The sequence below is a fragment of the Salmo salar genome, chromosome ssa01 (assembly GCF_905237065.1).
Source record: "Salmo salar chromosome ssa01, Ssal_v3.1, whole genome shotgun sequence".
Classification (NCBI taxonomy): domain Eukaryota; kingdom Metazoa; phylum Chordata; class Actinopteri; order Salmoniformes; family Salmonidae; genus Salmo; species Salmo salar.
Window position 1 is genome coordinate 13,337,909 of NC_059442.1, and position 15,389 is coordinate 13,353,297.

Here is a 15,389-nt window from a genome sequence, read left to right on the forward strand (position 1 = left end):
GCAGGTGCCCATCTCATTCACATGTAGCCGCGCTGTCAGCACACAAGGCAATTTACAGAAGCAATCTCATCTCCATTTATCTCAAATCTTTTCTTTATATTCACGTTTCTTTTATATTGACTGGACTGGAGGTCTGGCATGATGAGAGAGATGGGAATTTCAGCAAATTGATGGAAATGATGTCCTGTTAAGTTTGTCTCTCTGTTTGCAATGGAGATATTCCCATTAGGGGTCCTTGGAATCGTGACTTCTCATCATTGGCATTGTGAACTCTAGACTCGTCCTTATTATACGTATGCACATTGCTGTTTATTGTCCTTATTTCTCAATGGGACGGAATGGCTCAGCTACAGGCTACTGTATGCCCGATATTCATAACATCAACAGATCTGTTCAGTAGCTCAATTCCACAACCACTTCAGAGCTAGTGCAGTGAAGGGTCATTTTTAAATACAGGAAATACATGGGATCTACTGTAACAGTAAGGGAAATCCAACACTGCCTGACTGCTTTGTATCAAAAACTATACGTCTGTCTGTGCAAATATTTGTCATCAATGGGAAATTTCCAGTTTGTAGAAATTGGTTGTTCTTGAATTGCGGTGGCATTTGGGCATGGCATTTTGGGAGAAATAGAAATTTTCAAATTTTCTTTATTTAAATGTATTTGGGTACATCTCCCCATTTTACATCAACTAATATAACATCTTAATGACAAATGTTTACCATTATGATAACATTGTGGCACCAGTAGGTGTAACACGAATGATGCAACACCTGAGACATTTTTGGTTGAGGTTTTTCTTAAATTATGCTGAAATCATAAACCCTTTAAAATAATTTACTGAATTAATATGATGAATAATTTTGTTCACGATGTAATTTCTGTTAATTTAAATGGACAAACACCAAGTGACACCAAATTGTCAATGGAATCCTCAAATGTATGACATTAAAAGGGTGTAACTAGCTAATACATTTCTTTAATATAGACTCCTTCTCCCTATTGTCATACCCTGATCTGTTTCACCTGTCTTTGTTCATTGTCTCTACCCCCCTGTAGGTGTAGACCATCTTCCCCATCATCCCCTGTGTATTTGTACCTGTGTTCTGTTTGTTTGTTGCCAGTTCATCTTGTTTGTCAAGTCAACCAGCATTTTTGTGCCTCAGCTCCTGCTTTTCCCAGTCTCTCTCTTTCTCGCCCTCCTGTACCTTTGCCTCACCTATGGATTATTGACCTCTGCCTGCCTACGGTCCTGTACCGTCGTTCCACCTTTGGTTTACTGACCCCTGCCTGCCTTGACCTGTCTATTGCCTGCCCCTGTTGAATTATTAAACCATTGTTAATTTGACGTTGTCTGCATCTGGGTCTTACCTTCATACCTGATCAAATCTAAAAGTAAAATAATGGAATTAAGAAATATATAAATATTAGGATGAGCAATGTTGGAATGGCATAGACTAAAATACAGTAGAATAGAATACAGTATATACATATGAGATGAGTACAGCAGTATGTAAACATTAATAATGGAACACTAGTCACTTCAATAAAGTGACCAGTGATTCTATGTACATAGGGCAGCAGCCTCTAAGGTGCAGGTTTGAGTAACCGGGTGGTAGCCAGCTAGTGATGGCTATTTAACAGTCTGTTGGCCTTGAGATGGAAGCTGTTTTTCAGTTTCTCGGTCCCAGTTTTGATGCACCTGTACTGACCTCACCTTCTGGATGAACAGGTATTGGCTCGGGTGGTTTTTGGCCTTCCTGTGACATCGGGTGCTGTAGATGTCCTGGATGGAAGACAGTGTGCCCCCAATGATGCGTTGGGCAGACCGCACCACCCTCTGGAGAGCCCTGCAGTTGCGGGCGGTGCAGTTGCCATACCAGGCGGTGAAACAGTCCGACATGACGTTTTAAATTGTGCATCTGTAAAAGTTTGTGAGGGTCTTAGGGGCCAAGCCAAATTTCTTCAGCCTCCTGAGGTTGAAGAGGTGCTGTTGCACCTTCTCACCACACTGTATGTGTGGGTGGACCATTTCAGATTGTCAGTGATGTGTACTCCGAGGAACTTGAAGCTTTTCACCTTCTCCACTGCGGTCCCGTCGATGTGGAAAGGACCGTGCTCCCTCTGCTGTCTCCTAAAGTCCACGATCAGCTCCTTCATTTTGTTGATGAGGGAGAGGTTATTTTCCTGGCATCACGCCGCCAGGGACCTCACCTCCTCCCTGTAGGCTGTCTTGTCATCATTGGTAATCAGGCCTGCTACTGTTGTCGTCTGCAAACTTGATGATTCAGTTGGAGGCGTGCGTGGCCATGCAGTAATGGGTGAACAGGGAGCACAGGACGGGGCTGAGCACGCACCCTTGTGGGGCCCTGTGTTGAGGATCAGTGAAGTGGTGGTGTTGTTTCCTACCTTCACCACCTGGGCGGGCAGCCCGTCTGAATGTCCAGTTGCACAGGGTGGGGTTCAGACTCAGGGCCCCGAGCTTGATGATGAGCTTGGAAGGTACTATGGTGTTGAAGGCTGAGCTATAGTCATTGAACAGCATTCTTACCTAGGTATTCCTCTTGTCCAGATGGGATGGGGCAGTGTGCAGTGCGATGGTGAATGCATCGTCTGTGGATCTATTGGGGCAGTAAGGTGGAGGTGATATGATCCTTGACTAGCCTCTCAAAGCACTTCATCATGGCAGAAGTGAGTGCAATGGGGAGATAGTCATTTACTTTTGCTTTCTTGGGTACAGGAACAATGGTGGACATCTTGCAAGTTGGGACAGCAGACTGGGAAAGGGAGAGATTGAATATGTCCGTAAACCCTCCAGCCAGCTGGTCTGCGCATGCTCTGAGGATGAGGCTAGGGATGCCGTTTCGGCCGGCAGCGAGGGTTAACACACTTAAATGTCTTACTCACGTCGGCCATGGAGAACGAGAGCCCACAGTCCTTGGGAGCGGGCTGCGTCGGTGGCACTGTGTTATCCTCAAAGCGAGCGAAGAAGGGGTGTAGCTTGTCTGGGAACAATACATCGGTGTCCGTGACGTGGCTGGTTTTCCCTTTGTAATTCATGATTGTCTGTAGACCCTGCCACATACTTCTCGTGTCTGAGCCGTTGAGTTGCGACTCCACTTTGTCTCTGTACTGACGTTTTGCCTGTTTGATTGCCTTACAGAGGGAATAACTACACTGTTTGTATTCAACCATATTCCCAGTCACTTTTCTATGGTTAAATACTTTGGGTTCGTGCTTTCAGTTTTGCGCGAATGCTGCCATCTATCCACAGTTTCTGGTTTGGGTAGGTTTTAATAGTCAGTGTGAACAACATCCCCTACACACTTCCTGATGAACTCAGTTACCATGTCCGTGTATACGTCAATATTATTGTCAGAGGCAACCAGGAACATATCCCAGTCTGCATGAGTTGCTGCTCTGATATCCAAAAGTTATTTCTGGCTGTATGGAATAACACAAATGTTGTGGGCAAATAATGTAAGAAATAACACACAAGCTATTCTGCAAAGTTGCTTAGGAGCTAGAAGAAGAGCTGTCATGTCTGTCAGCACCATTTTCATCTTCCTAAGCCTGTGTAGGGATGTGGTTTGGATTATCACTGAAGGATTATCACGCCCCACCTTCCACCACCTGCCAACCCCTCTTTACGCTACTGCTACTCTCTGTTTATCATATCTGCATAGTCACTTTAACCATACCTACATGTACATACTACCTCAATTAGACCGACTAACCGGTGCCTGTATATTGCCTCGCCACTGTTATTTTTCACTGTATTTTTTTATTTCTTTATCTATTGTTCACCTAATACCTATTTTTACTTAAAAATTGCACTGTTGGTTAAGGCCTGTAAGTCAGCATTTCACTGTAAGGTCTACAGCTGTTGTATTTGGCGCATGTGACAAAAACTTTGATTTGATTTCCTGCAATGCATATTTTCATTTTTCGTTCACTACCTGTACAGTAGGTTGCGGCAATACACCAATAGTTGTAGTCTGCCATAAAACCTTGAAGAAAAACGTATTATAAAGTTGGAGAAGATACGTCCCTTACAAAGTCCTACAGGAGTAATGCACTAAACATCATGCAGAAATCCTGCAGAATATGCAGTACCAGTCAAAAGTGTGGACACACCTACTTATTCAAGGGTTTTTCTTTTCTTTTTACTATTTTCTACATTGTAGAATAATAGTGAAGACATCAAAACTATGACATAACACATATGGAATCATGTAGTAACCAAAAAAAAGTGTTAAACAAATCCAAATATATTTTACATTTCAGATTCTTCAAAGTAGCCACCCTTTGAGAAGCACTTGGGTAACAGGTGCTATCACAAAGGAGAAGTGGTAGAAAAGGGTAATGGGTTCACTAGAGTGTATCCTCTGAAGGGTAATGGGTTCACTAGAGTGTATCCTCTGAAGGGTAATGGGTTCACCAGAATGTATCCGCTTGAGTGAGCCAGAGCCACACACAGACACTAAACACCTGCAGAGAGGTTGCCTTGGTGATCGCGTGAGCCAGAACCACGCACAGACACTAAACACCGCAGAGACGTTGCCTTTGTTGTAGAGTCAGGGAACATCATACATAGTGTTAAGGGCCCGTCTCCTTTAATGTTCCTTACGGTTTTCAACGTGATGGCAGGGTTTGCTATTGATTACATGCACGGCATCTTACTTGGCACGTGTCGGTAAATGACTACACTGTGGTTTGAGTCCAAATATCACCCTGAGTCCTGGTACATTGGAAAAGAAATAGAGCACATAAACAAAAGATTGCTTGCCACAGAGTTCTGACACTCCCTGCTATTCTATAGCCTCACCTGTTTAAATGGGATTTTACCCAGGCAGAACTTCCACCATTTTCTGCTACAGGGTACCTATTGTCTACTGAAAGACACGGTTGCATCTCATGACATTGAGATGTTCTTTCCAGAATTTATTCGGTTTGAACAATTGTATGGGAAATGTCATGTCAGCTGCAATGTCCACATACTTGTACATGCACAGTTTCTGTCTGAAACTGGGGACCTTTGTGGGCTCAGTGCATTAGTCTTTGAAAGTTATAATGGGAGACTTGGTAAACTCCTCCATGGCACTCAAGGTGTACGAGGACAAATAGTGGAAATGTTCACCATCTACCAACACATCCAGAGACTACTCACTATTACATTCAACACAGAATCAAACCAAGCTAGCAAAAGGTTTGTTGAAGAAATGTTAAGGAGCTACAAACACGGCCAAACAAATGTGAAAAAAATTCTGTATTTTTACTAGGGTATCCTGTTGCACGGAGCCCTACATCAAGGGAGGCTTTTCTCCTTAGAGAGTCAGACGTCCAAAACAGGAAGTACCTTATGGAAACGAGTAAACCATGTCGTGGTCACCCAACATGGGTCAGTGGGGATGGTCAAGTATTTTGTTGACGTTGGCAGTGAAGAGGGCTACGCTTTTATAGACCGAGTGATGACAACAAGATGCACAGTAAGAGACCTAGCGACAGGAGGCTCTGCCTCTGGGATTCTTAAAGAGATTGGCATTTCAAATGAGGTTCAATTAATCAAATGCACAGACATCCGTAGCACCTGTGTTTAGCTGAAAGACATCCCAGGTGTACAAGGGAACTACATCTGTTTACAGCCCAACAAATGGGAAGTAGACTGAGAAAGGGTTGAACCACTTAACTGTACAAAACTTTTTTTTTACAATATTTATTTATTCAGAGTATGTGTGTGAATGAAGGTGTTTCTTAAACTGGCAGCATGATATATAAATGCATTATTACATTGACTGAAGTGTGGGCCTACTGAAACCATTATAAATTGTGTTGGTATCTATCAAATAAAAATAGCATACACTATTTATTGCATGTGGAGATGGTCATTTATTACATTTCTCATCTGCTGAGGTGAAATGTCTATTGCACTATATTTCAAAAGTCTATATTCTCTGTTGTCACAACATACTGCATCTCAAATTCTGTAGTTAACTTGAAATTGCCATATCTTGCAGGAATTTAAAAATCCTGCAGGGTTCGGTCCTGCAGGATTCCTGCAGGAATTGTCATGTTTGTGCAAGACAATTCATATTCATCAGACTTTTCCTGCAGGATTTTGTCAATCATACAGGAATCCTGCAGGACTTTTTTGTAAGGGGTGTTAAGAACGTGTTCACTGAACTCATAAATGCTATTTTTTTTTGATTGGCTAGAGTTATGCTTACCCATTTGCAACCCCTTTAGCGTTGCTTGCTGGCTAGCTACAGTGGTTATAGCTGGCTAGTTATCTACTGTTGTGTATTTTGCCTATTCCACCATTTGTAGAATGCATACTGGCATTTTAATATAGCGTAGGAAATGGGAATCCGGACACACTGTGGACACATTTAGATGTAGATGCATAACGCATTCTGAATTCCATTATCTAAACTCTTTGATCAGAATACTAAAGCTGCATGAACTGTCAAGTCTAGACACGCCTGTACATTAAAATATGTCTACCATGTCCACAGTGTGTCCAGATTCCCTTTTCCCAAGCTATATTCAAATGCCAGTATGCATTCACCAAAGAGTGGAATAGGCAAAAGATGATAACAGAACAACAACTGATGACTGAAGCTAACTACTGTAGCTAAATAGCCAGCTAGCCTATGTTGCTAGCCAGCAAGCTAGCAATCAACGCTAAAGGGATTGCAAATGGGATCATCAAATTAATTTATAAAGCCCTTTTTTACATCAGCAGATGTAACAAAGTGCTGTACAGAAAGCCAGCCTAAAACCCCAAACAGCAAACAATGTAGAAGCACGGTGGCTAGGAAAAACTCCCTAGAAAGGCAGGAACCTAGGAAGAAACCTAGAGGAACCAGGCTCTGAGGGGTGGCCAGTCCTCTTCTGGCTGTGCTGGGTGGAGATTATAACAGAACATGGCCATTAAAGCCATTGTTCTTCAAGATGTTCAAGTGTTCATAGATGATCAGCAGGGTCAAATAATAATCACAGGGGTTGTAGAGGGTGCAACAGGTCAGTACCTCAGGAGTAAATGTCAGCTGGCTTTTCATAGCCGAGCATTCAGAGGTCGAGACAGCAGGTGTGGTAGAGAAAGCGAGTCAAACGGCAGGTCTGGGACCAGGTAGCACGTCCGGTGAACAGTTCAGAGTTCCATAGCCGCAGGCAGAACAGATGAAACTGGAGCAGCAGCACAACCAGGTGGACTGGGGAGAGCCAGGAGTCATCAGGCCAGGTAGTCCTGAGTCATGGTCCTAGGGCTCAGGTCCTCCGGGAGGGGAGAGCGAGAAAGAATTAGAGGGAGCATACTTAAATTCACACAGGACACAAGATAAGACAGGATAATTACTCCAGATATAACTGACTAACCCTAGCCCCCCGGCACATAGACTATTGAGGCATAGATACTGGAGGCTGAGACAGTGGGGGTCGGGGGACACTGTGGCCCCGTCCGACGATACCCCCGGCCATGACCAACCAGGCAGGATATAATACTTTGCCAAAGCACAGCCCCCACACCACTAGAGGGATATCAACAGACCAACTTACTACCCTGAGACAAGCTTGAGTATAGCCCACAAAGATCTCCTCCACCGCACCAGCCCGAGGGGGCGCAAAACCAGGATAACTCTAGCTAAACAATTTTTTATTTATATAAATATTAACTAGCTTGCTACCATTTTAGGCCAGCAAACACATTCCTCACACGCTAGGAAAGTATTTCCACCAAACATAATGAAAAGGTGCATCTTGGTCCCAAAACAGACGTTTTCTGGAGACTTGTGGGAGGAGTGCTGAGGACAAAGCTGCGCACAATGCATTCCTAACCACCTCCTAAAGTGGTCAGCCAGATCTGAGCACAATCAGTGCTTTCAACCAGATCTGAGTACAATCAGATCACAAAGTGACTTTTGTGCGTGTGGAATCAAATCAAATTGACCTTACTGTGAAATGCTTTGCAAAGTGATGTGGTGGTTCATTTCTTTACTATCAAATGAGGAGAGACAAACTTATCACACAAGTCAGAGTTATACTTAAACTAAATCTTTAATAATGAGAGCTTTGCGATAGCAATGACTTGTCAACGATTCACCATTTCTAATGATCTGTTGAAAGTGGCGAGACAAAAGCACAAATGTCTTTTATAGCCAAGATACACCGCTTTCAACCTACATGACAAAGAACAGATACATAGAATGGGTCACAAGGTGAGACTTTTTAAATGAGAAAGGAGTATTCCGTAGCCAGATAGCATTCGCTATAAATTATCATTCAGTTTGGTCCCTAAGACGAGGTTCCTATCTCGTTCCTGTTACTTCTAGCACAAAAACACCAACTCGACCAATGGCATAAATCAATTGTCAACTCCAGACACTACCACACACATCCCCCAAGGCCAAAGGAGGGAGTGACTGGCGCACAGACATTGTGGAAACCAATAATTGGTTCCCCATTAATCACACCATCCCTTCACATGGTTTAACAGATACATTCACATATGAAGACAATGTTCCCTCCTGTCCTCTTCCCTTTCTGATATTCTGCATAGCACCAGGGACATGTGAAAGACAAGCCTGACCTCTCCCCTCTCTGGGCCCCAGGTGACTGAGCCCCAGCTGAGGGAAGAAGTGCAACTGCCAACACCAGAGTCCCGAAGGGATATATTCTAATAACAAGTATATCACATAAGCATATTATGCAGATAAGACATCTTATCTATGTTACACAACTAATTCTGATTCATCCGCCACAGTGACTATGCCTAGATAATAAACAGCGAGTGTAAAAATCGCTGCAGTGTAAAAACAAAACAAAAAAGTCAGGGTCAAGGTAAATAGTTTGGGTGGCCATTTGACTCATTGTTCAGCAGTCTTATGGTTTGGGTGTAGAAGCTGTTAAGGAGCCTTTTGGTCCTAGACCCGTCTTTCCAATGTGATCTTCGTTTTCTGATAGCGGAAGTCACATGTAAGTGTCAAGTGTAGACACGACCTAACATTCTGTGAGTAGCAGCACATTTATGAGTGCTTCCGATGCAGAATAGAGGAGACTGGGGCTGTTGCTCTTTTTTCCTCCCGCATGTTGTTGGAAGACCGTAGCAAAAGTAATATGAAGATTGGGACTCAAATGATGCTTCATTTTAATCATAAATGGATTTAACGTGAGCATTTTTGTCCAATAAAGAAACTTGCATGGACAAGTGGTTTTGTTTAGGAATTTTAGTTAGACTATTTGTCACATTGCCAAATTTCGAACTCGGATTTGAACTATAGCTCAAAACTGTGTGAAAACTCCCTAAGATTACTTTATTAGTCAATTGCAAACAAAATTTGACTTTCGCTTTTAACTCAACCCCTCTGAAAGACACAAATACTACATACATACCACAGGAGGTTGGTGGCACCTTAATTGGGGAGGACAGGCTCGTGGTAATGGTTGGAGCAGAATGTATGTAATGGTATCAAATACATCAAACACATGGGTTCCATGTGTTTGATACCATTCCATTCGCTCCGTCCTCCCCTCAGCAGCCTGCACTGATACATGCATATACAGGTTTTGGAGAGGTGCATGGGGCTGCCACACTAGGCGCCCGGGAAGCTGTTGTTGTGGGGGATTAAGTGCCTTGCTCTAGGGCACAACAGCAGGTAATGGCATCTAGGATTTGATACCAGCAACACTCCGGTTGCCAGCTCACTTCCAGCCAGACTCTGGCTGCTGCCACTGTATTGTAGTCGGGAGATTTAGGTTTGTACAGATTGTACTTGACGGCATTCGTCATCAACCCACCGCTTCTTCTTCTGTGAGGTTTAATAGCAGACTACAACCTATACATTGTATTGCCACCACCTACTGTATGGGTAGTGAACTGCAGAAAAATAAAATCAATCCATTGAGGAAAGGGGGAATAAAACAACATTACACAAAAGACAAGTAGATACAAAAAAAAATCATACATCCCACTCCTTCAGTCACAGTCCAATTCAAATCACATATTCATTTAGCATTCCCTGCAATGTTTCAGCTGTTAATTCCTGAAGACCCCCCCAAAAAAACTTTCAACCACAGATAGATACAATTATGTACAGTTTCTTGCACCTCTTGTTTGTTTGGACAGTACAATTAATCATTTGCACAATTAACGCCACAAAAATCAACCTTCTTCACTATTAGTGTATCTGTGTCTTTCAACCGGTGAATGACATTTTGAATCTCAACAGGCTGCGGGGCATCCAGTGCCATAGCTTTCTTACCTCCTCTCGCTCCATCAACTATACTGAACAAAAATATAAACGCAACATGTAAAGTGTTGTTCCCATGTTACATGAGCTTAAATAAAAAATCCTGTAAATGTTCCATTTGCACAAAAAGCTTCTCTCTCAAATTTGGTGCACAAATTTGGTTACATCCCTGTTAGTGAGCATTTCTCCTTTGCCAAGATAATCCATCCACCTGACAGGTGTGGCATATCAAGAAGCTGATTAAACAGCATGATCATTACACAGGTGCAGTTGGTGCTGGGGACATTAAAAGGCCACTCTAAAATGTGCAGTTTTGTCACACTATGCCACAGACTCCTCAAGTTTTGAGGGAGCATGCATTTGGCAGGAATGTCCACCAGAGCTGTTGCCAGAGAATTTAATGTTAATTTCTCTACCATAAGCTGCTTCCAACGTCATTTTAGAGAATTTGGCAGTACGTCCAAACAGCCTCACAACCGCAGATCACATGTAACCACGCCAGCCCAGGACCTCCACATCCAGCTATAAGGGCAAGGCGAGACCCAGATACAGACATGGGAGGCAGATGGTTTGAGTCTTTCATATTTATTAATCAACCCAAAAGGGGTAGCTGACAGGCAAAAGGTCAAAGCCAGTTCAGAGTCCAGGAGGTACAGTGTGGCAGGCAGGCTCGAGGTCAGAGCAGGCAGAATGGTTAGGCAGGCAGGTAAAGAGTCCAGAAAAACAGGCAAAGGGCAAACCCGGGAGGACGAGTAAAAGAGAATAGAAAAGGCAGGCGCATGTGAAAACCACGCTGGTTGACTTGGAACATACAAGACGAACTGGCACAGAGAGACAGGAAACACAAGAATACAGGGATAACCTGTCTGGGCTAGGGGGCAGTATTTTCACGGCCGGATGAAAAACGTACCCAATTTAAACAGGTTACTACTCTGGCCCAGAAACTAAAATATGCATTGTATTAGTAGATTTGGATAGAAAACACTCTGAAGTTTCTAAAACTGTTTGAAAGGTGTCTGTGAGTATAACAGAACTCATATGGCAAGCAAAAACCTGAGAAAAATCCAAGCAGGAAGTGGAAAGTCTGAGAATTGTAGTTCTTCTTTTGATTCTCTATCGAAACTACAGTGTCTGTGGGGTGACGTTGCACTTCCTAAGGCTTCCATTGGCTGTCAACAGCCTTCAGAATGTGGTTTGAGCATTCTCCTGTCACTGGGCAGAGTATAGGAGCTCAGTTACTGAGTGGTCTGCCTGGCAACAAAGGGATTGGATATGCGCGGTCACGCGAGCATGCCGTTCCTTCTTTTTCTTCTTGAATGAATATGCTATTGTCCAGTTGGAATATTATCGCAATTTTACGTTAAAAATACCATAAAGATTGACTTTAAACAGCGTTTGACATGCTTCGAAGTACGGTAATGGAACATTTTGACTTTTCGTCTCTGGTTTCGCGCTTGCGCGTTATGCCGTTGGATAAGTGATCTGTGCGTCTGAACAAAACGGAGGTATTTGTACATAAATATGGATTATTTCGAACAAAAACAACATTTCTTGTGGAAGTAGTTGCCCCGAACTTGGCGGGTGTCTGTATAGCTCTCTGTGATGGCTGAGCTATGTACTCAGAATATTGAAAAATGTGCTTTCTCCGTAAAGCTATTTTAAAATCTGACACAGCGGTTGCATCCAGGAGTAGTCTATCTATAATTCTTTAAATAATTGTTATATATTTTGTCAACGTTTATGATGAGTATTTTTGTAAATTGATGTGCACATTCACCGGTTTTGGTGGGAATACATTTTCTGAACATCACGCGCCAATGTAAAATGCTGTTTTTGGATATAAATATGAACTTTATCAAACAAAACATACATGTATTGTGTAACATAATGTCCTAGGAGTGTCATCTGATGAAGATCGTCAAAGGTTAGTGCTTCATTTAGCTGTGTTTTAGGTTTTATTGACACATGTCCTTGCTTGGAAAATGGCTGTTTGATTATTTTTGTCTATGTACTCTCCTAACATAATCTAATGTTTTGCTTTTGCTGTAAAGCCTTTTTGAAATCAGACAATGTGGTTACATCAAGGAGAAGTGTATCTTGAAAATGGTGTAAAATAGTTGTATGTTTGAGAAAGTTGAATTATGACATTTTGTTGTTTTTGAATTTGCCGCCCTGATGTTTCACTGGCTGTGTCCCTCAGGTGCGAAGCTAGCGTCCCACTTAGCCCATAGAAGATAACAAGCAACACCTGGAGGGGGTGGAGACAATAACAAGGACAGGTAAAACTGATCAGGGGGTGACACCAGCTTCTTCACCTGCAGGATTGTCTGAGACCAGCCACCCGGACAGCTGATGAAACTGAGAGGATTTCTGTCTGTAATAAAGCCCTTTTGTGGGGGAAAACTCATTCTGATTGGCTGAGCCCGGCTCCCCAGTGGGTGGGCCTATGCCCTCCCAGTCCCACCCATGGCTGGGCCACTGTGCAGTCAAGTGAAATCCATAGATCAGGCAGAGCTGCCAACTCTCACACATTGGCCGTGAGACACATAGATTTAACCCTCTTCTCAGGCTCTCATGGCACACCTCTTATATCTCACGCATAGAAAAGTACTGCTTTTATTTTCTAATTAGTCAGTACGTTAACTTTTCAACTGTGCTCCAAATCGTTTTGAAATCAGAGCATTTGTGCCTGCAATTTAACCTCTACGGGACGGTTGTTGCTAACGTGCGCTAATGTGACAAGAATGACGTTATATACAACAGCCAACTTTCCGGGACATAGACATGTCTTATATGGGCAGAAAGCTTACATTCTTGTTAATAAAACTGCAGTGTCCAGTTAACTGTAGCTATCACATTGGGAAAATACCATGCTATTGTTTGAGGAGAGTGCACAACAACAAAAACTTTTATAACGGCAACTGGTTTGATACATTCACCTCTGAAGGTAAATAATGTACTTACATTCAGCAATCTTGCTCTGATTTGTCATCCTGAGGGGCCCAGAGATAAAATGAAGCATAGTTATGTTTAATAAAATAAATTTTTATGTTCAAATGTAGGAACTGGTGTCTACAGTTTGAACCACTGCTGTCTCTGGCTCCACACCCATCTGGCCTGGCCATCTTGATGTGTGAAAGTTAGTGTATAAGCTAATGATTCATCATGTATGACATTCCTGGGAGTGTGCAACCTTTAATTTGTTATTTGTTATTACCATAGCATTGTATGTTCTCTATAGTTATGTACTTGAAAATGCATCAATTGACCAATTCTGCGCTTTTGGGCAAACTCCTGGCAGACTTGATACAAAATATTGTGCATAATGTAATTTTTCACTGGATCAGTCTGAAACTTTGCACACACACTGCTTCTATCTGGTGGCCAAAATCTAAATTACACCTAGAATCCTTTCTGAAAGTGTGGCATTTCTCTTGCATTTAAAAAAATTATTATAAAAAAACACGTTTTTTGTTTGTATTCTCTTTTACCAGATCTAATGTGTTATATTATCCTACAGAAATTTCACATTTACACAAACTTCTAAGTGTTTCCTTTCAAATGGTATCAATAATATACATATCATTGCTTCAGGTCCTGAGCTACAGGCAGTTAAATTTGGGTATGTCATTTTAGGCGAAATTTGGAAAAATGGATGTGATCCTTAACATCACGAGCTGAACCTCTATCATTGTCCTGTCTTGCCACAGCACTGTGAAGAGCGGCACATTGTTTGGGTTACTTATGTAAGGGATCAAGGGGATTGGATGTATGTTTTAAAGAAACGCCCCTCAAGATTAGAGTGGCGCTGAATGGAGAGAGTGAACATTCTTGCTGAGTTTATAAAACTCCAAAAAGAGTAGCACAGTAGCGCTGTTTTATGTACAACGTTGTCAACAAAATTAGGTTGCTGTTACTCCCTATTGCAGAATGCAGTCTTTTGACAGCATGTACTAGTCGACATAATACACACTTGCACCAGTCCCCTCGTTTGGTGATTGGCGTTTAGGCTGTGACAATGAAAAGTCAGCAGACAGACCTACAGTATGTTTTAGCAGGGAAGTTTGGTAGGGTAATTGATTGGTAACTATTAAAATAATTTTGTCAAACAGATTGTGAACCAAAAGTGTAAGTTTTTTTCTAGAGGGGGGACAATAAATACAAAAATAATTTGGTCAGGGTGTAGGGGCAGATTTATGTAATCTTGTCTTCAGGAGATTGTATTATTTATTTACTGTCACATCTGCTTCTGCGATGCCCTCTACTGCTCATCCTGTGTCTCCCTGAATTGCCGCCACTCCCCCAGTACTTTCTCCCTGTCCCTCTCTCTCTCTGTGTGTATGTGATCGTGTGGGCGGAGACAGGTGTGCTGGAGTCAGAGCAGTTCCCCACCAGCTGCAACCTGTTCCATAATCAAGACCTCTACAAATACTCAGCCCTGCCACTTCCACACGGCCAGATCGTAATCTCTGCTCAGTCAGTCAGTCAGTCAGTCAGTCAGTCAGTCAGTCAGTCAGTCAGTCAGTCAGTCAGTCAGTCAGTCAGTCAGTCAGTCAGTCAGTCAGTGTTTCTAGCCATTGTTACTATTAGATCCTGTTGTGCCTGTTTTCCTTGCCTGACTCTGTTTTCCTCTCCGCTGCAGTTCTGACTCTGGTGCCTGTCTCCAGTTCCATGTCTCGTCATCCTGCTACTCTGTCCTGTATTCCCCCCCGGACCTGCTTAACTTGTCCCAACCCCTCTCTGATCAGTGGAACAATTCTCATTCTTAACAGTGGGCTAAAATAAAATATAGGGTAATTACTGTGCTAGTCAGCAAGAACACTACTGTTATTCCACACATATTTAATTCAATTTCTTCCTAATTTGGCCAGCATAATCACATATTTGAAATCTATGGCTGTCTTTGAAAATGAATGCTAGTAAGTGCTGAATTTTTGCAACCATTTATGGACCTTATTGAATAAGTCATACCAATAAGCATTCGATATTAAACGCTCCAGGAATCAAATATAATTGTATTATTGTGCACATGTTAGGCAGAGATGGTAGGTGTACTCGTAAATGCATCATATGTTTATGTATGGTAAAATGAGGGCAAGGGTCTTCAACTAGTAGGAATAAGCCACATGAATATTGCTA